This window comes from Rhinolophus ferrumequinum, chromosome 3 (assembly GCF_004115265.2).
Source record: "Rhinolophus ferrumequinum isolate MPI-CBG mRhiFer1 chromosome 3, mRhiFer1_v1.p, whole genome shotgun sequence".
Lineage (NCBI taxonomy): Eukaryota > Metazoa > Chordata > Mammalia > Chiroptera > Rhinolophidae > Rhinolophus > Rhinolophus ferrumequinum.
This window is the reverse complement of record NC_046286.1, coordinates 5,687,185-5,706,788: the sequence shown is the minus strand read 5'-3', so window position 1 is coordinate 5,706,788 and position 19,604 is coordinate 5,687,185. Positions and strand designations below refer to the sequence as shown.

Genomic DNA, 19,604 nt, shown 5'->3' with positions numbered 1-19,604 from the left:
TAATTCTGAATGCTTAGTGTTTATTTAGCATAGTGCTAAAGAGTAAGTGCAACTTTGAACTGATTCATCATGGTGTTTTGTGGTAGGCTGGAGATTATGAGGATGGTATAGACTCTGAAGTAAGACTTTAAGACTGTCACTACCACTTTGTGACATTGGACGAGCTATTTAGCTTTTCTAAGCCTCAGTTTCCTCATCTATAATACTGGGGAGGGGCAGGATTAATATGTGAGCACTGAATGAGATAATACATATAAGGCACTTAGCCCAGAGCCTGGTCTATGTTTTCAGTAAGTATTAAATGCTATTATAGTTTTATTAATAAGCATTTTTGTGTTCCAGATACTAAGTTCTGTTACGTTCTAACAGTGTTATTACAGAATAAGACAAGATCCTGTTCTTAGAAAAGACAGAACATATGCACAAAAGAAATAACTACGTAGGTCCCATGATAAGTGGCAAATGAGTGGTTACCTTAAGGACTGAAGAGGCAGGAATAATTGCTAAGCAGAGAACTTCAGGAAGGTGATGAACTTGACCTGAGCTTTGAAGGACTAGTTAGCTAGTTAAGAAGACAGGCTCCTTGGAGCCAGACTGCCTGTATTGGAATCCTAGCTCTGCTACTGTGTGTCTTAAACTATTTTCTTTAATGCCCTCCTACGATTGTTGAGAGAATTAAATGAGTTAATACATGTCAGAAACTTAGAATGTGGCTCAAACATGATGAGAGCATGAATATATTATTATTACAAATTGAGAAAAGGGAAATGGATTTCAGAGAAAATACTGAGTGATAATGAAGGGGAGATAATCCTTGGGATTGTTTGACATGATGAAACCAAATTGCCGAAGGGAATAATAACCTGTTGGAAAATAGTGAGTGATTACGTCAGGGTAGAATTAAGAATGATTAAACCAGGAGGTATAACATCTTTTCCATATGTACTGAGGAAATTTGGGAGGATTTCTTGGGTTATTTGTGAAGCATTCTTGTGTGTTATGGATAACATTTCTAGGTCTGTATCTCTAGCATTTTTCATTATCTTTCCTGACTTCAGTATAACTGAAACTTCTATTCAAACTAATTTTGACAATGAAACTCATGATTTCCTACCTGAACCATTATGCCTTTTTAATTTGTCCATTTCTTTTCTACAGTTTAGTGGATTTCTGCTACTGTTTTTTTCTCTGTCTTTGAAAATCCCAGTCTAGATCCTAAATCACCAAAGCCATAATGTGGAAAGGGCCCGGGAGAGGAAAAGGGAGGGAAATATCCTCTAACCCAGCCATCTTGTTTTACAGATGAGGACATTGAGGTCCCGCGAAAGGAAAGTCACATACATGCTCAAGGTCCACAGCTAATTAATGAGCAGGCCTGTCTTTTGGAGCTAAAAGAGGGCTGTTTTTCACTGTCATCCTAGTGTGATTTTCAGCCATCTGGGTGGGAATTACAGTAATACTACCAACAATTTTTCTGCTACTACTATTAAACTCCAAGATAAAAAATAATTTTATTACCAAGAATAATGAGAGAATAATTCACCCTTCTTAATGAGAAGCCCATGATTACATTTCTTGGACAAGCATTACTATTCTTAAAGTAACATTTAAAACCAAGATTCCAAAATTTGCTTTAAGAAGAAATGGTTTCTTTCTTTGATTTTTAGAGTTGTAAATTATAAATGTAATAGTGTTATAAACATAAATAGCATTCTCAAATAATGTGGACTTTTAGTTTCTACCATGGTGGCACACAGGTTCTTTTACAGAGTGATAGGACAGCAGGATTAGCATTAAAAAATGGGCACTATTGTACTTTCACCTCACAGCTCTTGACCCTGTGCTTGTACTATTTCAGTAGTCCATGTTTGCATCATTTCAGCCTCTTCCATGTAAATATATGGCACACATAACGGTGAGAAACTTACTTAAACATTATTTCCTTCTACATTGTTTTCCCACCTACATGCAGTGTGACAGAATATCTATAAAGCCCTAAGCTTAGGATCTGGTTACTCTAGTTGCTCAATAAATACTCCCCTCCTTTTTTACAGAGCAGGTAATTTTTTCTCAGATATAAATAGTGTCAGTTCCTAATTACCAAATCATTATCGCAACACTTTTCTTCCTTTGAAATGTATTGTTTTAATTTTGGCAAGATGCCCTCCCTACATTTTGAGAATTTTCATGGTGTACAAGTGTTTTTTAGTCACATTAAGCGTAATTTTACCATGAAATCATTTTGCAACTGGTATTCATGTTCTATATTCTTTCCCATGATTAAAGAAAGAAAAAGTGGCATGTGTTACATAAAAATACTCCAGACCTCTGTTCATCTGGCCATAATCCTTCAAAAAAAAAGAAAGGCTTTTGGACTAGATTCATTTTTACTGGAATACTAATTTTTATGATTTTAAAGCTCTGTGAAGTTGAATTGTATAATCCACAAATGTCTATACAAAAAGAAAAAAATCCATGTCCTCAATGCTTTGTAGCAGATCACTTATTTATATTTCCCATAGTTTGGTTTCTTTTTTCCTGTCTTCATTTTTCTGAAGGGAGAAGGGGATTTTTTTTTCTCTCTCTTATGATCTGCAACTTGTTTTGTATTTGAATGATTACTCTTTATAACAGATTTTATCCACTATTTATACTATTAGGAGGGAAGAGAAACACTTCAAAAATAGATTTTTGATATTTTTTGAGGGCTGAATTTGTGTGTGTGTGTGTGTGTGTGTGTGTGTGTGTGTGTGTGTGTGTAGATGTTTCTTAGCCCCTTTTTCATATAATAGCTATAGGATTTTCTGTTTCTATTTAAATGGTTTCTTATGTGGAATTGTTTTATTGTTGTTTGAAAGAAATCTGTTAAACTGTGTATTTATGAGTGGTTGCTAGCCTTTTCTTCTAAATTTATATAATAATAAATTTTGCTGTTGACTACATTCTTAGAATATTAAGATTTTTGTAATTCAACTTCTTTAGGTGTAAGCCCTGCAATTCTCATATATTGAGAGAGAAAGGGGAAATTGTTTTTTGTCACTTTCATTACATAAATTTGGCTATCTTGTTCCATTTATGATGATTTTTTTGTTTGTTTTTTATTTGTGGCTCCTAGAAGTAGAGAGCTTTGGTATTATGTTATGCATTCTTATAGACTGTAGTCCTTGTTCTAAAATGTTTGTTTCTCTTTTCGATTTTTAATATGATGTTCTAGATTTTCTTTGGTTAATTCATGATATATTTTTGTTTAGTTTTTGTCTAGATTTTTCGATTTGGGTTGTAGTTTCTTTTCATCTTCATATTGTTCATTTTGTTAATATCTCTTTATTTCCATTTAACAAACTTTTTGGTATCATCACATATGAACATTTTCATGTATGTCTATAATTTCTAAAGAAGTGTGACTAAGTTTCCCTCTTTTTAAAAGGTTTCTAAACTAAATATTTTTATGCCTATTGTCTATTTTGCATCTAAGAATGCTGATAACAGTATACAAGATTTTTAATATACTTTATGAGTTAATATTTTATGAGTTACATCGTTTAGCTAGAGCAATTTTGTTAGTAAATTAAAAACATTTAAAATTATAAATCCTCCTAATCTTGTGTCCTGAATTTCATAATTTATTTTTATCCTGTGTCTTTTTATCATTCTTGTATTTTAGAAACTTGCCATTGGCTTTTCTAAAACACAAACTATATGAAATTATTAACTTTAAAAGAGGAAAATAGAGCTACAATTTAGAACCTACCTTTTATATAAATGTAGGTTAACAGATTTTGTTTAACAGATCAAGTTGACAGATCATTCAGTGATGTGAAGGTATAATCTTTTAAATTGTTAAATTTCTTTATAATTTATATTAACCTATTCATTGAAAGGGTTTAATACTTTATAATTAAGCCAAAAAAGGCAAGGACCTTTAAAAACAAAAGAACAAGCACAAATCACTTGAGAAATAATGAGCAGGATGAGGGAGTGCAAAGAAATCTTTACATCAGTAATCTGAGGCAAGATAGTTTCTGTATTTGAACATTAAATTTAGCTCTGAGCTTCCTGGCAAGCAAGAGAAAAAAGGAAACAGGATGGGTTTCATCGTTTTTGTCTGATAAAGAAAACTTATCAGTTTTTCAGGAGAGAGAAACGTTTTCTGGATTCTCAGTTATAAAAGGGGTTTGTTCAATGAATTCTTACATAAGGAATATAATTTATATTTCCATTTTTGTAAATTATTACATTCCTGCTATTGTTGTGTTAGTTGCCATGTACCATTTATATAGACTGTAGTTATATTTGGTCATATAAAGTTCATGTCCACTGTTGTCAAAAGTGGAAATACCATGGCTGGGCTGTGTTTATGAATTGCCTCTAGAGTTGTAGCCATTGACGAACAGGAAACTGAAAGCTAAAAGTTCAGGAAATGTATTGTATTTAGGCTTTGTGGAAAAAATATATATGATACTTAACTACTGAAATCCATAGCCGTTTGAAGACTGAAAAAATTATATATGCATTTAGTTAGCGATGAGTATTATGGGTTCTTATAACAATGCTGTCAGATGTTTAAATATGATAATAGATACAGTATGTGCATTGTAGGCCAGGAAAATTGTGCAATGCTAGGAAAAAAATGCAACAGATTATTATATGTGTTCAGCTATATGCTTTCAAGAAATAAAACAGCTGGCACATCAGTCGAATTCTTCAATGATGTCTAATTTTCAGAGAATTACAGTTTGGGTTTTAGTTTAGTTCCAGGGAAGAGGAGTTCCCTCTTTTATAAGATAGCCCATTTTACTCTTAGGAAGTTCTGATGACTAAGTTTTATTTTCTCATATTGAATTGAACTTTGTTTCCTGGTAATTTTTAAATGTACTCTATAGTTTTCTTCATGTTGAAATGATTAATCGATCAAAACTATTTAAAAAGTTAAATGTATCAAGTGGTATTTTTAGGTATTGTGGCATTTTTTTTTATTAATTACTTTTTTATTGAGATAAAACTTTGGTATTGTGGCATTTTAGGTGCCTCAGAAAATACTACCCATAGGAATCTTTATTTTTGAAGTTATTAAAAATTTTTCTGTCAGAGATGTGATTAACATATATGCCTGCACCTGTGTTTTCTTACTGTTCCTGTACTTAGCTTTTTTAACAGGGTGTGATTTATTTGGATTCAGCATTCTTATTCTTTGAGACAAGCATGAAGTTTTAATAGCTTCTTTAAAATGGGAATTTAGTGATAATGTACTTTTGTTGCTGTTCCATTGGGGTATGTTTCAATAAAAGAGGTAACTTAAGACTATTTTACTGCTACAATAAATGAAAATTCTATTTATTACAGGTTTTTAGCAATTTCAGCTGCATTTTATGTCAGTAATGGGAATCATTTTAATAGCCTCATTAAAATTAGTCTCTTTTCAGGATTGATTTTGGTTTGGATCTGATAGGGTCATGTGTTCACCTCTGAACTATTGTGGTGGCCAAGGAGATGGAAAGCACTGACTGGCAAAGATTGGGGATTGGGTCCATCCCAAGAGGTGAGGAGAGTGGTTCCCCAGGGGAAAGTCCCAGAAGGCTGTTTCCAACAGGAGGGGGAATGGTCTCTGCACTGACAAAACGAGGAGTCTCCTCAAGGTCAGACCCTCAAGGGCCTGGAAGTGGGATAAGGAGTCGAACTTGGTGCAGCAGCTGATTTGCTATGACAATAGACAGTTCTTTGGAGAACAATTTTACTTTCTTCTTACCATGTATTACGTGTTACTTTTCTTCTTCTATGTATTACATGTTCATTTTACAAAAATTTAATCACAATATAATCAGTGAAGAAAATAAAAATTTCTTTTAACACTTGTTTCCCTTTCTGAACGTTCTTAATTTCCCTTAAACTTCATTTAACATCTAGGTCACTTCTTATTTGGTTATTTGAAAGGGTGCTTTTTCAGCTGTTCTTTCTGCAAATTGTGCTTCTAATAACTTTTAAAATTCATTATGAAGGAAATAAGGGTTAATTTTTAAAGGCTTTGTTTTTGTTTGATATAATTATTCTTTTAATTTGGATCTATTTTCTGAGAGAGATGATAGGCGTAATAGGCATAATGAAAACACAGACCTGGAAGTCGGAGTGGTTCTTACAGGGGAAGCAGGCAAATGAAGACCAAGATCCTTTTTGTAAGCTCTTCAGAAGCAGGATGAGGGAGGTCCTTCGTGTTCAGTATCAGCAGGCACGATGCTGGTACATAGTAAGTGTTCCATAAATAGTTGTTGAATGACTAGAGGAGTTTCTTATTAAGCGTTTGGAGTAGCTCATACTTCCTGCACTGTGGATAATCAAGATCAATTATATTCATCTAAAGTGAAGAGCCTTTGCTGTGCTCAGCCATTTCTTTCTTTTTTAGTGAAAATTTACTAAACTGATTAGTATTTTTTTTTTTTAAAAAAAGATATGTACACACATACACACACAAAAAAACCAAAAAATGAAAATCCCTATTTCTTCCCCTGAATCCCATTCTCCAGAATTAGCTACTTTGAAGGTTTGGCACTTTTTTTCCCCTAGATATTTTCTCACGTTTACAAATGTATATTCATTTTCTTTATACAAATAGAATAATGTACATTCTGTTCTAAAACTTGCTTTGCCCCCTTTTGCCATTCTGAAACATTTTTCCATATCAATTCATACATCTGTTTCTTTATTTTTAATTGTTGCATAACATTCCATTGTGGAGACATGTAATAATAGTCCAGTAAGGAAATTTCCATTGCGTCCCATTTTTAAACTATTACAACAATGTTGTGTTTAGTATTCTTCTGCATATAATTTTGCTTACTTCTGTGACAGTATCTACGGATAATTTCTTGGAAGTGATATTGCTGGGCTAAAGGATATTTGTCCTTAAACTTTTTATAGATATTAGCGAATTCACCCTTCAAAATATTTTACCACTTTGTACTCTCTAATGTTCACTAAGGATATGAGGTGTTATTTTCTGAAAATTGTACACACTTTCATTTTGTAGATTAGAAGGGTTCAACTTTTGAAAATGAATCTTCATGGTAATTGAAGATATTCAGAAGATGGTTGATGAAGTAATATATTCCCATGGCCTGATGAAGTTAGTTGAAGTAGAAGATGGTAGACTGTATTGTCTATAGATCTATAGTGTGCATTGCACTGATTCAGACATGGAAGATCAAGCTGTTTGGTTTTCTAGGATTTAGTCTCCTGGGAATGTTTAACATAAACGTTTACCAGTGACAGTCTGAAGGGGGAGAAGGCCCTGACTGTTGGTTTGAGAAGTTTGGATTTGCTGTGCTGGGGAACTATTTAGTGGCCTTGAATTGGGGAGTATACTGTATGAGAGAGGTTTTATTGATAGTATGTATAAAATGAATGGAAGTGAGGGAGTAGGCTGGAAATAGGCAGGTCAGCTGGAGAACAGTGGTAATTCAGGAAGGAAATGAAGAAAATCCAGGATATGGTGATAGTTGTGGGACTGAAAAGTAGGATTGTAAGAAACACAATGAACAGTAGGATTGTAAGAAACACAATGAATTAAATGGACAAAGATTATATTAAAATTATATTTAAAAAAATTAAATAATGTAAACCTAGGAGAATAGCCAGATAATATAGATAATGAAGTAAATAGAGAAGGGGCCAAGTTTGAAAAAGTTTATTTTCTTTAAAAATGTAGGGATATTAACGCATCCTGAAGTATCTATAGTCAGGCAATTAGAGAGCAAAAACTGGAGAAGGGAAAAGGCAGAAATTATAACAGATTTATCCTAACAGAGATATGTAGTAGTTGAAATTAAGAGGAGATGAATTCTCTGGGCGGCCGGTTAGCTCAGTTGGTTAGACCGCAGTGCTCTTAACAACAAGGTTGCTGGTTCAATCTCCGCATGCGCCCTCCACAACTAGATTGAAACAACTACTTGACTTGGAGCTGATGGGTTTTGGAAAAACACACTTAAAATAAAAGTTGAAAAAAAAAAGTGGACAAGTTCTGATATGAAGTGATTGATAGGGAAAAGCTGTTGATTGAGAACTACCTTTTGAAAAGGGGTACTCTCAGTAATGGGAGATGGGATGAAAGAATCAGGGAAAGATGAACTTAATAACTGAGGAGTAGGAAAAGAATCAGGAGAAAATGTTACTGAGACATCACTTTCATTCTTTTACTCTACATATGATACTGTATACTTATTTACTTCATAACATGGTGTCTACCTGGAAAACATGTTCTTTCTTCCTTTGGTAGTGATACCTCAGAAAATTTTGACACGTTATTTTAAAGATGGAGTTAATTTTATTCCTGAAGTTGAATATTTATTTGGAAAAAAGTCTTGGAAAAATAGTTTTGGTGTCATATACTATGTTTCTTCTACTTTGATAAAACTTTTCATCTTGTTTTAATATCTATAGGTCTTAAACAAGAAAAAATACAGCTTATTGTTGGATAGATAAAAGTCCAGATACTTTGTGTATTTTAATTGATCATTTAAAAGATGTTTCCTGGCTTTTGAAACTTGACTAATAACAAATTACAATAATCCATATCTCCTTAGGAGGACATAATGTAAGTTTAGAATTTTTACTGTCTTGATACTTGTCAATATGGAGCCTGTTCACAGGAAGTGATCTAGAATCAAAGTCAGGGACCTGTGACACTACTAGAGAGTCAGTATGGGAAACGGTTAAGAGTGCAGACTCAGGAGTCATTCCACCTGGTTCCATGGTTCACTAGAGTATTATGTCCCTTAATTTTACCATCTGGAAATGGCAGTAATGGTTCCTGTATCATGATTATCGAGAGGATCCGTTGTGGAACTTACATTCTAGTAAGTAAGGAGAGACAGACAATAGGCAAGCAAATAAATATGTGCTAGGTGGTAAGTGGAGGGGAAAACATGGTAGGGCTGATTGCTGTCATTTCTTGCTCTTTTATAGTGGGTGATAGGAAAGCCCTCTCTGATCGAAAGTATTTGAACAGAGACCTAAAGGAAGTGAGGGAGCAACCTGGCCATTTGAGGGAAGAGTTCTAGGCAGGAGGGAATGGTAAGTGCAAAAGTCCCGAGGAGGGGCATTTTGCAGGGTGCAGCAAGAAGGCCTGTGTAGCCAAAGCAGGGTGAGTGAGAGGAGCAATAGGAAATATTATAATTTCAGACATAGCCAGATTGGCTATAGGATTTAAACATAAGAAGGACGTTGGATTTTATATACCGTATGAGACTGGAAGCCGTTAAGAGTATTGCTAGAGTAATTTTTTTTAAAGTCAGTCCGATTGTCACTTCTTTTCTTTAAAATGCTTCAGTTCTCTATTTCCTTTGGAATAAAGTTCAGATGCTTTATTTTGGCTCACGAGGTCCTTCACAGCCAGTCTTCTGCCTGTTGTTCTAGCATCCTCTGTGTGCTTCCCGCTTTAGCCAAATTGGATGACAGGCCGTTCCCCGGATGGGTCCTGATGGTTCGTTCGTGTCTGCGTGTCGTTCTGCATGCTGTTTGCCTGTAAAGAAACCCTCCCCCTCAGCTCGTATAGTCATTGGCTCTGTTTTCAAGGGTCCTCTTTGTGCTCTTTGGAGCGTCCTGTGCCTTGTTCTCCCACCATCCCCTCCCCTAGCTACTTCGTACTCCAGCCTCGTAGTCTTGTAATGTGCTGTGTTCTTTTAACCAGCTTTGATTTTACTTACCATACCTTTGCCAGGTGAAACTACGTCCATTCTTCAAGAACCAGCTTAAACTGTCATCTTTTCCTTACTTTATAAATCTTTATAAACTGCCATCTTTTCCTTACCCTTATAAATACTTTGTAGCTCTTTTATCCTTAATCATAGTTATCTTGAATTAAAATGTTTCTTTGCCTACTTCATGCAAAATCGTTGGCCTTAACTCATTTCAGCTTCAATTGTAGCCCCTAGTATAGGATCTTGAGCAGATTTCACGTTCAGTAGGTATTCGTGGTGTATGGGATTTATAGAATAATTGGAAAACTGTTGGGTTTCAAGCTGCAGAAGGCCAAAAGCAGCAAAAATGAACAAAGTGGGATACCTGTTGAATTAACAAAATAAATGTACTAGAGCATAATGTTGATGGTGGCATGGTTACCCCCGTTCTCCCCGTGTTTACTAGTGGCACCACAACTTAGTGCACCCCCTTTGAAATGTAGTTTGGCAAAATGGATTCAGACGCATAAATGTTCATGGTTTTTGACTCAGTGACACCACTTCTGAAAATCATCTTAAGAAAATGATACAAATGAGAATGACAATTATAACAGCTACCACTACTACTAATACTGAAAGTTTACTATGTGACCAGCACTGTACAAAGCCCTTTATGTGCATTACTTGATTTAGTTCACAGACCCCAAGAGGAATGAATACTGTTAACCTCATGTCAGAGACGGGAAATTGAGGCACAAAGAAGCTAAATGACTTGCCCCAGATTGTACAGCTGCTGTGTTGTCAAGCCAAGATTCCCACTGAAGCAGACTTTTTGAAGAATCCACACTCTTAATTATGTGTTAAAAGCCTGGGCACAAAAATATTCACAGCAGTGTTATATAGAATAGATACATTGGAAGTGATGTATATTATGAATTGTGGTCCATCCATTGAATAGAATAATTTTTATAACAGCTTTATTGAGATAAAATTCACATAGCTTAATAGTCACCTCTTTAAAGGTTTCCAGTATATTCACAGAGTTGTACAACTATTACCATTATCCCACTTCAGAACATTTTATCACCACAAAAAACAAATCTTATACCAATTATCAGTCACTCCCTACTTCCCCCTTTACCCTAGGCAACCACCAGTCTACTTTCTGTGTATGGATTTGCCTATTCTGGACATTTCATATAGTAAAATCATACAATAAATGGCATTTTGAGACTGGCTTTTGTTTAGCATAATTTTTTCAAGGTTCATCCATGTTGTAACATGTTACCAGCATTTCATTGCTTTTCACTGCTGAATAATATTCCATTGTATGGATTTACTACATTTGGTTTACCCATTCATTAGTGAATGGACATTTGGCTGTTTCTACTCTTTGGCTATTATGGATAATACTGTTATGAACACTCATGTACAAGTTTTTGTGTGGATGTATGTTTTCATTTTCTTGGAATTGTTGATCAAATAACTGCTTTAACTTTTAGAGGAACTGACAGACTGTTTTCCAAAGCAGCTGCACCATTTTATATCCCCACTAGTAATGTGTGAGGGTTCCCCTTTCTCCACGTCTTTGTCAGTATGTGCTTGTTACCTGTCTTCTCCCTACTAGCCATCCTGATGGGTTTGGAGTAGTATCTCACTCTGCCTTGGTTTTGCGTTTCTCTAATGACCAATGATGTTGAGCATCTTTTCATGTGCTTATTAGCCGTTTGTGTATCTTCTTTGGAGAAATGTCATTTTTTAACTGGGTTACCTTTTTATTATTGAGTTGTAGGCATTCTTAATATGTTCTAGATACAATCCTGTTATCAGATATACGATTTGTAAAATTTTTCTTCCATCTTATGTGTTGTCTTTTCACTTTCTCATTGATGGTGTCCTTTGAAGCACAAAAGTTTTTCATTTTCTGAAGTCTAATTTATCTGTTTTCTTTGTTGCTTGTGCTTTCAGTTTCACATAAGAAATCATTGCCTAATCCAAGGTCAATGAAGATTTATTTACCCCTCTGTTTTCTTGTAAGAATTTGATCATTTTAGCTCTTCCATTAAGGTCTTTGATCCATTTTGAATTACTTTTTTTTTTTTTTAAGATTTTATTGGGGAAGGGGGACAGGACTTTATTGGGGAGCAGTGTGTATTTCCAGGACATTTTCCACGTCAAGTTGTTGTCCTTTCAATCTTAGTTGTGGAGGGTGCCGTTCAGCTTCAAGTTGTTGTCCTTTCAGTCTTAGTTGTGGAGGGCGCAGTTCAGCTCCAGGTCCAGTTGCCATTGCTAGTTGCAGGGGGCGCAGCCCACCATCCCTTGCGGGACTCGAGAAATTGAACTGGCAGCATTGTGGTTGAGAGCCTACTGGCCCATGTGGGAATCGAACCGGCAGCCTTCAGAGTTAGGAGCACGGAGCTCCAACCACCTGAGCCACCGACCGGCCCTTGAGTTACTTTTTATATATGGTATGAAGAAAGGTGTCCAACATTGTAATCTGTTGCATGTGGAGATCCAATTTTCCCAGCACCAATTGTTGAAAAAGACTATCCATTCCTCCATTGAATTGTCTTGGCATCCTTTTCAAGTATCAGTTGGCCTTAAGTGTAATAGTTTATTTTTCAGCTCTCAATTCTGTTGATCTATGTGTCCTTATCCAAGTACCATGTGACTTGATTACTCTAGCTTTCTCATAAGTTTTGGAACTCTCAAGGGTGCATCTTCCCAACTTTATTCTTTTCAAGGCTCTTTTAACTATTTTCCTCAATTTTGTTGTGAACCTAAAACTGCTCTAAAAAATAAAATTTATTTTTAAAAAAAGTACCCCTAACTTGTAATATTTGGATTATAGTGAATTATTTTTTTCCTTTCTCTCCCAAAATTTCTGTAATATAATTGCATTTATACTTTTAAAATTTTAACTAAGTTTTAGGTAATCGATTAACATTTTTTTCCCCAGGAAGAAATCACATTTTATTCCTGGCTAGCCTCCTTCTAGAGTGGATCAGGAGGGGGTGGCTTTTGCAGTGGAGACCTTGGAGGGGGGTGAGAAGGTGGCGCAGCTCGTCTGGTGTTTCCTAATAGCCAGGCGGGTCTTGGGTCTCTCTCTGGATCACCACTGCTGTGTAATTCGTTGACATGAATCATGGGTGCTTGGTGTATTCATCTGGGCTACACTGGTTTGAGTTCCTGAAACAGGGTCTTGAGGGGTTTTCAGCCCTCCTTGGAGTTTTCTGTTGTGATTGCCCTCCAGCTTGCCAGGTCCTCACTGAGCCAAGGTAGAGACCAGGCTTTGGGGAATCCTGGAGATTGTGCTCGGAGGTGTACGGAGTAAGAGGATCTGAGCATTTTGTTGCCTCCGCTGAGTGGTGGCAGCGGTGGCGGCGGCGGCAGGGACAGTGGCTGCAGTCATTAGAATAATTTTTTAACTCAAGAGGCAGCCTTTTGCTCTGTAGATAGAAACCAGACTTACTTGACTTTCTAGGAAGAGTACATGAAGATGAGGAGCTGGGGTGTAAGGTTACGATTAGAATGAGCCAGTCTCAGATTTAACACTTAGCTCCCTGAATTCTTTCTCTTCAATGAGTTTCCCTCACTTTCTTCCCAGCCTTTTCATTCTCCATTGAAAGCCCTCCCTCACACCCTAGCTTAGGACTTTCCTCAGAAATTTCCTTAGTGAAATTTTCATTTTTAGATGAAATTTCGGGAATCTGGCTAGTTTATACAGTTGCCGTTGATAAATGGAATGAATGAATGGTGGTTGGGCAGCGTGAGGGCAAGGAGCCAGACAGTGCAGTCTGAGCCACAGAAGCCACTTTGATGGAAAGTGATTTTCAAAGGAGGAAAAGGAAGTCATCCAAGCAGAGCTCTTTACTGTCTTCTCTGCCCCTGTTGTATTTCTATCAATTTTTTGCATCTGTATATGCTGTTTTCTTATGAAATCCTATGTTCTTTAAGTTCAGAGATCTGCAGGTGGTACTAGGGCTAGTTTAGTTAAAACTTTAAATAGGCATACAGAGAAGCAAGCCATGTGGCTTGGTGACAAACTGCTATTCATATTTGTTTGTAAGTGCCACTATAGAGTACGTATTCTTTCTAGTTTAAGCAGTGTTAAAATCTCAGTATATTGAAATGCTTTATAGGTTTTGCATATTATAGGTGTCCATTTGAGATTTGTTCCGAAACAAAAGCTAGTTTTATAGACCTACTAAAGACTATTAATACCAGTGTCAACAACCAAAATGCCCATCAATAGACAATTGGATAAAGAAATTGTACATTTATACAATGGAGTATATTACTCTGCCATAAAAAAGAATGAAATCTTACCATTGGCGGCAACATGGATGGACCTAGAAGATAATAATGCTAAGTGAATAGGTCAGACTGAGAAAGGCAAATACCATGCGATCTTACTTATATGTGGAATCTAAAGAACAGAATAAATGAACAAACAAAACAAATAGACTTATAGAAACAGAGAACAAACTGATGGCTGCTAGATGGGAGGGGTTTAGGAGGATGGGTGAGAAAGGTGAAGGGATTAGAAAGTACAAATTGGTGGTCACAAAATAGTCATGGGGATGTGAAATACAATATGGGGAATATAATCAATAATGTTGTAAAGACTATGTAGGGTGTCAGGTGGGTACTAGACTTAACGGGGATCGCTTCATAGATTATATAAATGCCTAACCACTGCGCTGTAGACCTGAAGCTAATCTAAAATAATATCGAATGTCAACTATAATTATAGGTAGATAGTCATGAGATGTAAAGTACAGCATAGGGCATATAGTGAATGGTACTGTAACAGCTATGGACGATGACAGAGGGGTAGTAGACTTGGGGGGGGTGACACTTTGTGAGGGGTGCAAATGTCTAATCATTATGTTGTTTTGTACACCTGAAAGTAATAAAAAAATTAAAAACAATTTAAAACTGTGTCAACCAGAAGCCAAATTTTGTAGCGTTATGACTTAGAACTATTAAGGTGATGTCCCCTCTATATTTTTCAGTTGAATTAATTAAAAGAAGAGGGAAAAGAGCTTTAAACAGATTTAAAAAGAAAATGATATATTTATTAATGGCCTTTAGAAATGTAAAATCACAATTTTTTGTAAGGTTTAAAATAATTTCTTATATAGATTAAAGAAAAAAAGATACAGCAATTATCCATATTTCCAGAAATATGCACAAAACCATTGTTTTGACTGCTGTTTTAAAATAAAGTACCTGCCATTTAAGGAGAGAGATTTATTATTATTAATTACAGGCTTTGACTTTCGTAGTGTCATGGAAAAACTATACCCTTCAAATTTCAGACTGTCAAAATTTTTTCTAAACAGTGTTTGTTTTGTCAGATAATTTTCCCCACTTGGAACTCTATTCGTAATAGTTGTGTCTTTTTTACTGTGTGTCTGTCTTATTCTGACTTAAAAATGTACTCATGGACTCATATTCCAAGATGAAACAGAGAACATTTGAATAACAGAGATTCAATTTACTATCTTGGCTGTAATCATATAACAAACAAAAACCCCAGAGAAAATATATGAAGTTTCAAACACTGAACAACAGGCAGCACAGGACACTGATCCCCAAGAAAGCAGAAACAGATGAACCTTACCTGGAGAGTTTGGGTTGTGGAGGCCAAGGTGGCTACTGGAGTTTGGAGAAGAGAGAGCTGCACAAGGCGAGACTCCAGAGGTCTGCACAGATGAGTCTTCAGATGAGTACTGCTAAGTGCATGTGGTGTGTGGAAACCACCCAAAGCTGAGAAAGAACCACCCAAAAGGATTAGAGGGAATCCCCCCCACCCCATTCTTTCTCAGGGTTGAGAATAGTTTGTGTTCCCACTAGACAAAGAGAGAAAACCTCATAAGTCACAGGATATTGGGTTGAGTATTTAGAAGGGTATTATTGCCTCAGCAGTGGGGCAAATGAAGCTCTAAACAAAAGACTGCTCTGATCCTTTCTCACAAACCTTAAAAACAGGCCTCAAAAGGATCAAACTCTTTCCAAATAACTGCATCCCAGAACAAAGCTCAATATTTATGTTTATATGAAAATATCTCATCAAGGTAAAATTCACATTTGGCCTCCAGTCAAAATATCAGACTTGGAATGAAACATGCAGATACAACACATGAGGAAGAAAATAAATAAATAAAAACAGACCCAGAAATGATAGAGATGATAGACAAAGATATTAAAACAGTTTACGACTATATTCCATATTTTCACCAAAGTAAAGGAAAGACTGAGAATGTTAAATAAATATGAAATATATTTAAAAGACCCAAATTGGACATCTAGAGATGAAAACTACAATGTGGGAGATGAAAAATATACTATATGGGATTTACAGCAAATTAGACAGTGCAGGAGAAAAGATCAGTAAACTTGAAGCCATAGCAATACAAACTATCCAAAATAAAACTCAGAGGAGAAATAAAAATTAGGAAAAAATGAATAGAGCATTAATGAGCTGTGAGGCATTTTCAGGTGGCCTAATATATATGTAATTGTAGTCTTGAGAAGAGGAGGGGAGTGCCAAGAATGTTTTTTAAAATGGCTAAAAATTTCCAAATTTGATAAAACTTGTAAACTCCGAGATCTAAGAAAAAAAAGGAAAAGGGAACAAAGAACAGATGTGACAAACAGAAAACAAATAGCAAGATGTTATATGTATACCAGATTATAGCAACAATCACATCAACTATATAAAAATCTAAACCCACTTAAAAGGCAGAACTTAGTAGATTGGGTATAAAAGCAAGACTCAACTGCTGCCTACAAGAAACCTAGTATACATATTGACGTACAAATAGGCTAAAAGTGAAAGGTTGGAAAAGAATATTCCATGCTAATACTAATAAAGAAAGTTGGAATAACTATATTAATTTTAGACAAAGTAGATTTTAGAACAAAGATTATTATCAGGAATAAAGAGAGTCATTTCATAATGATAAAGTAGTCAATTCATCAAGTGGAATTAATAGTTCTAAATATTTATGCACCTAATAACGGAGCTTCAAATGCATGAATCAGAAACTGATGGAACTGAAAGGAGAAACAGATCCACAATTATAGTTGGATCTCTCTCAATAATTTATAGAACAAGTTGACAAAAAAAGTCAGTAATAATTTAGAAGATCTAACAACACCATCAACCAATGACGTAATTGACATTTGTATGACATTCTACCCATTACAACAGAAGGTACATTCTGTTTAATTGCACACAGAACATTTACTAATATGGACCACATTTTGGTCCAGAAAATAATGTCAATAAACTTAAAATCACTTATAAAAAGTATGTCATTTGACCAAAAGGGAACTAAATAAAAAATCAATAGCAAAGATATCTGGAAATCCCCTAAATAGTTAGAAACTATCACACTTTAAAGTAACTCATGGGTCAAAGAAAAAAAAGTCAAAGATGAATTTAGAACATATTTTCTACTGATTGAAAATGAAAACACAACATGAAATTTGTGGGATACAGCTAATGCAAGTGCTCAGCGGAAAATTTATAGCACTAAATGCCTATATTAGAGAAGAAAAGTTGCAAACCAGTGTCCTCAGCTTCTACCTTAAGGAACTAAAAAAGGAGAAACAAAGTAAGCAGAAGAAATGAGTTAAAAGTAAAAGCCAAAAACCACTAAGACAGAAAACAGGGAAATAATAGAGAAAGTCAATGAAATCAAAAGCTGGTTGTTTGAGAAGACCAATAAAATTAATAATAGCCTGGTGGAACAGGAAAAAAAGAAGACACAAGTTACCAATATCAGGAATGCAAGAGTTGGTAAAGCTGCAAATCCAATAGTTATTAAAATGATAAATAAGAGAATTATATGATTTACTTTATGCCAATACATTAGGCACTTAGATGAAATGGGAAAATTCCTTGAAAGACGCAAAATAGCAAAGCTCACTTAAAAAGAAACTAATAACCTGAGTAAGCATATATCTATTAAAGAAATTGAATTCCCCCAAAGAAAACTCTGGATCCAAATGATTTCCCTGATGAATTCTACCAAACATTTTAGAAAGTCATAATACCAGTTTCATACAAATTACTCCATAAAATTGATGAGGAGGGAATACTTCTTAACTCATTTCATGACACTGGTATTATTCTGATACTGAAACCAGACAAATACATTGCAAAAAAAATATTACAGCCAAATATCCCTCATGAACGTAGTTGCAAAATTCTTAACAAAATTTTGGAACCAAATTGATTCCAACAACATTCTAAAAAGGATAAAATACAATGAACAAATGGAATTTGTCCCAGGAATGCAAGATTCGTTCAACATTTGAAAATCAGCATCATTTACCATGTTAACAGAGTACAAAAGGGAAACCATATGACCAACTCAGTTGATGCAGAAAAAGCATTCAACAAAATCCAAAATGCATTGCTGATTAAAAAACAACAACAAACTGGGAATAGAAGGGAACTTCTTCAATCTGACAAAGAGCATCTTTGTAAAATGAATATCTGAAATCAGGTCTACAGCCATACCACTCTGCACATACCCATCTCGTCTGAAATCATACTTAATGCTGAAAAACGGAATCCTTTCTCTCTAAGATCAGGAACAAGGCAAGATGTCCACCATCACCACTTCTATTCAGCATTGCGCTGGAATTTCTACCCAGTGCAGTCAGATAAGAAAAAGAAAGAAAAGACATCCAAATTGCCAGGGAAGAAGTAAAACGTTATTCGCAGATGACATGATTGCCTGTAATTTCTCAAAAAAAGCTACTAGAACAATTAAGTACACTTAGCAAAATTGCAGGATACAAGATCAATATAGAAAAGTCAATTGTGTTTCTATATACTAGCAAATGAACAGTCAGAAGTTGAAATTTTAAAAGAATACCACTTACAGTAAAATACTTAATACCTAAGGGTAAATTTCATAAAAGATATGTAAGACCTCTACACTATAAAATATTACTGAGAGAAATTAAAGAATACCTAATTGAATGAATATTGTGTTCAAGGATTGGAGGACTCAATATTGTCAGTTTTCTCTACAGATACAGATTCAGTGCAATCCCAATCAAAATCCCAGCTGTCAATTTGTAGAAAGTCACAAACTGGTTTTAAAATCTTTATGGAAATGCAAAGGACCTAGAAGAGCCAAAACAATTTTGATGAAGAACTTTGATGACTTAACACTGTCTGATTTCTAAAAGTTATTATAGCTAAGTAATCAAAACAATGGTATGAAGATAAATAGATACATCCATGGAAAAGAAGAGTCCAGAGAAAAATATGATCAGTTTTTGAGTATGGTGCCAAGGCAGTCATGTGGAAAAAAGTTAGTCTTTAAACAGATGGTGGTAGAACAATTTGATATTCATATACAAAAGACTGAATCCATACCTTGCATCATACATGTATGTAAAAGTAAGTCAAAATTGATTATAGACAAAAATCTAAAGCCCAAATCTGTAAAATTTCTAGAAGAAAATATTTGTGACTTTGGGTTTGGTAAAAATTTTGAGAGCATAAGACCAAAAGCATAGTTTACAGAAGAAAAAAGATAAATTGGAATATATCAATATTAAGAACATCTTTTTGAAAGTCACCTTTAAGAGACTAAAAGGGCAAGCCACAGACTGGGAGAAAATATTCTCAAAATTCACATCTGATTAAAGACTTGTATTCAGAACATATAAGGAACTGTCAAAACTCAAGAAAACAACCTGGTAAAAAATAGACAAATATTTGAACGAGACCCTTCACCAAAGAAGCTACATGGATGGCAAATAAGTACATGAAAAGATGGTCAATATCATTAGTCATTGGGGAAATGCAAATTAAAACCACAAGATACCACTGAATACGTTAGAATGTCTTTAGTTAAAAAGGCTTACAGTACCAAGTGTTGGTGAGGATGTGGAGCCGCC

General features: G+C 35.0%; 1 protein-coding gene and 1 long non-coding RNA gene across 7 annotated transcripts in view; one reads left to right on the top strand and one right to left on the bottom strand.

Annotated features, from left to right (window-relative positions):
• The window catches only part of FKBP5 (FKBP prolyl isomerase 5), a 96,004-nt gene that overhangs the window by 13,917 nt on the left and 62,483 nt on the right, over positions 1-19,604 (top strand). The window lies entirely within an intron of this gene.
• Positions 7,951-18,427, bottom strand: LOC117020175 (uncharacterized). Of its 2 annotated transcripts, none has more exons than XR_004422638.1 (3): positions 15,298-18,427; positions 13,998-14,020; positions 7,951-9,511 (listed from the first exon to the last, which is right to left on the bottom strand). It is a non-coding gene; the product is annotated as an uncharacterized LOC117020175 (long non-coding RNA). The 2 variants fall into 2 exon arrangements; XR_004422639.1 differs by lacking the exon at positions 7,951-9,511 and adding an exon at positions 12,027-13,117.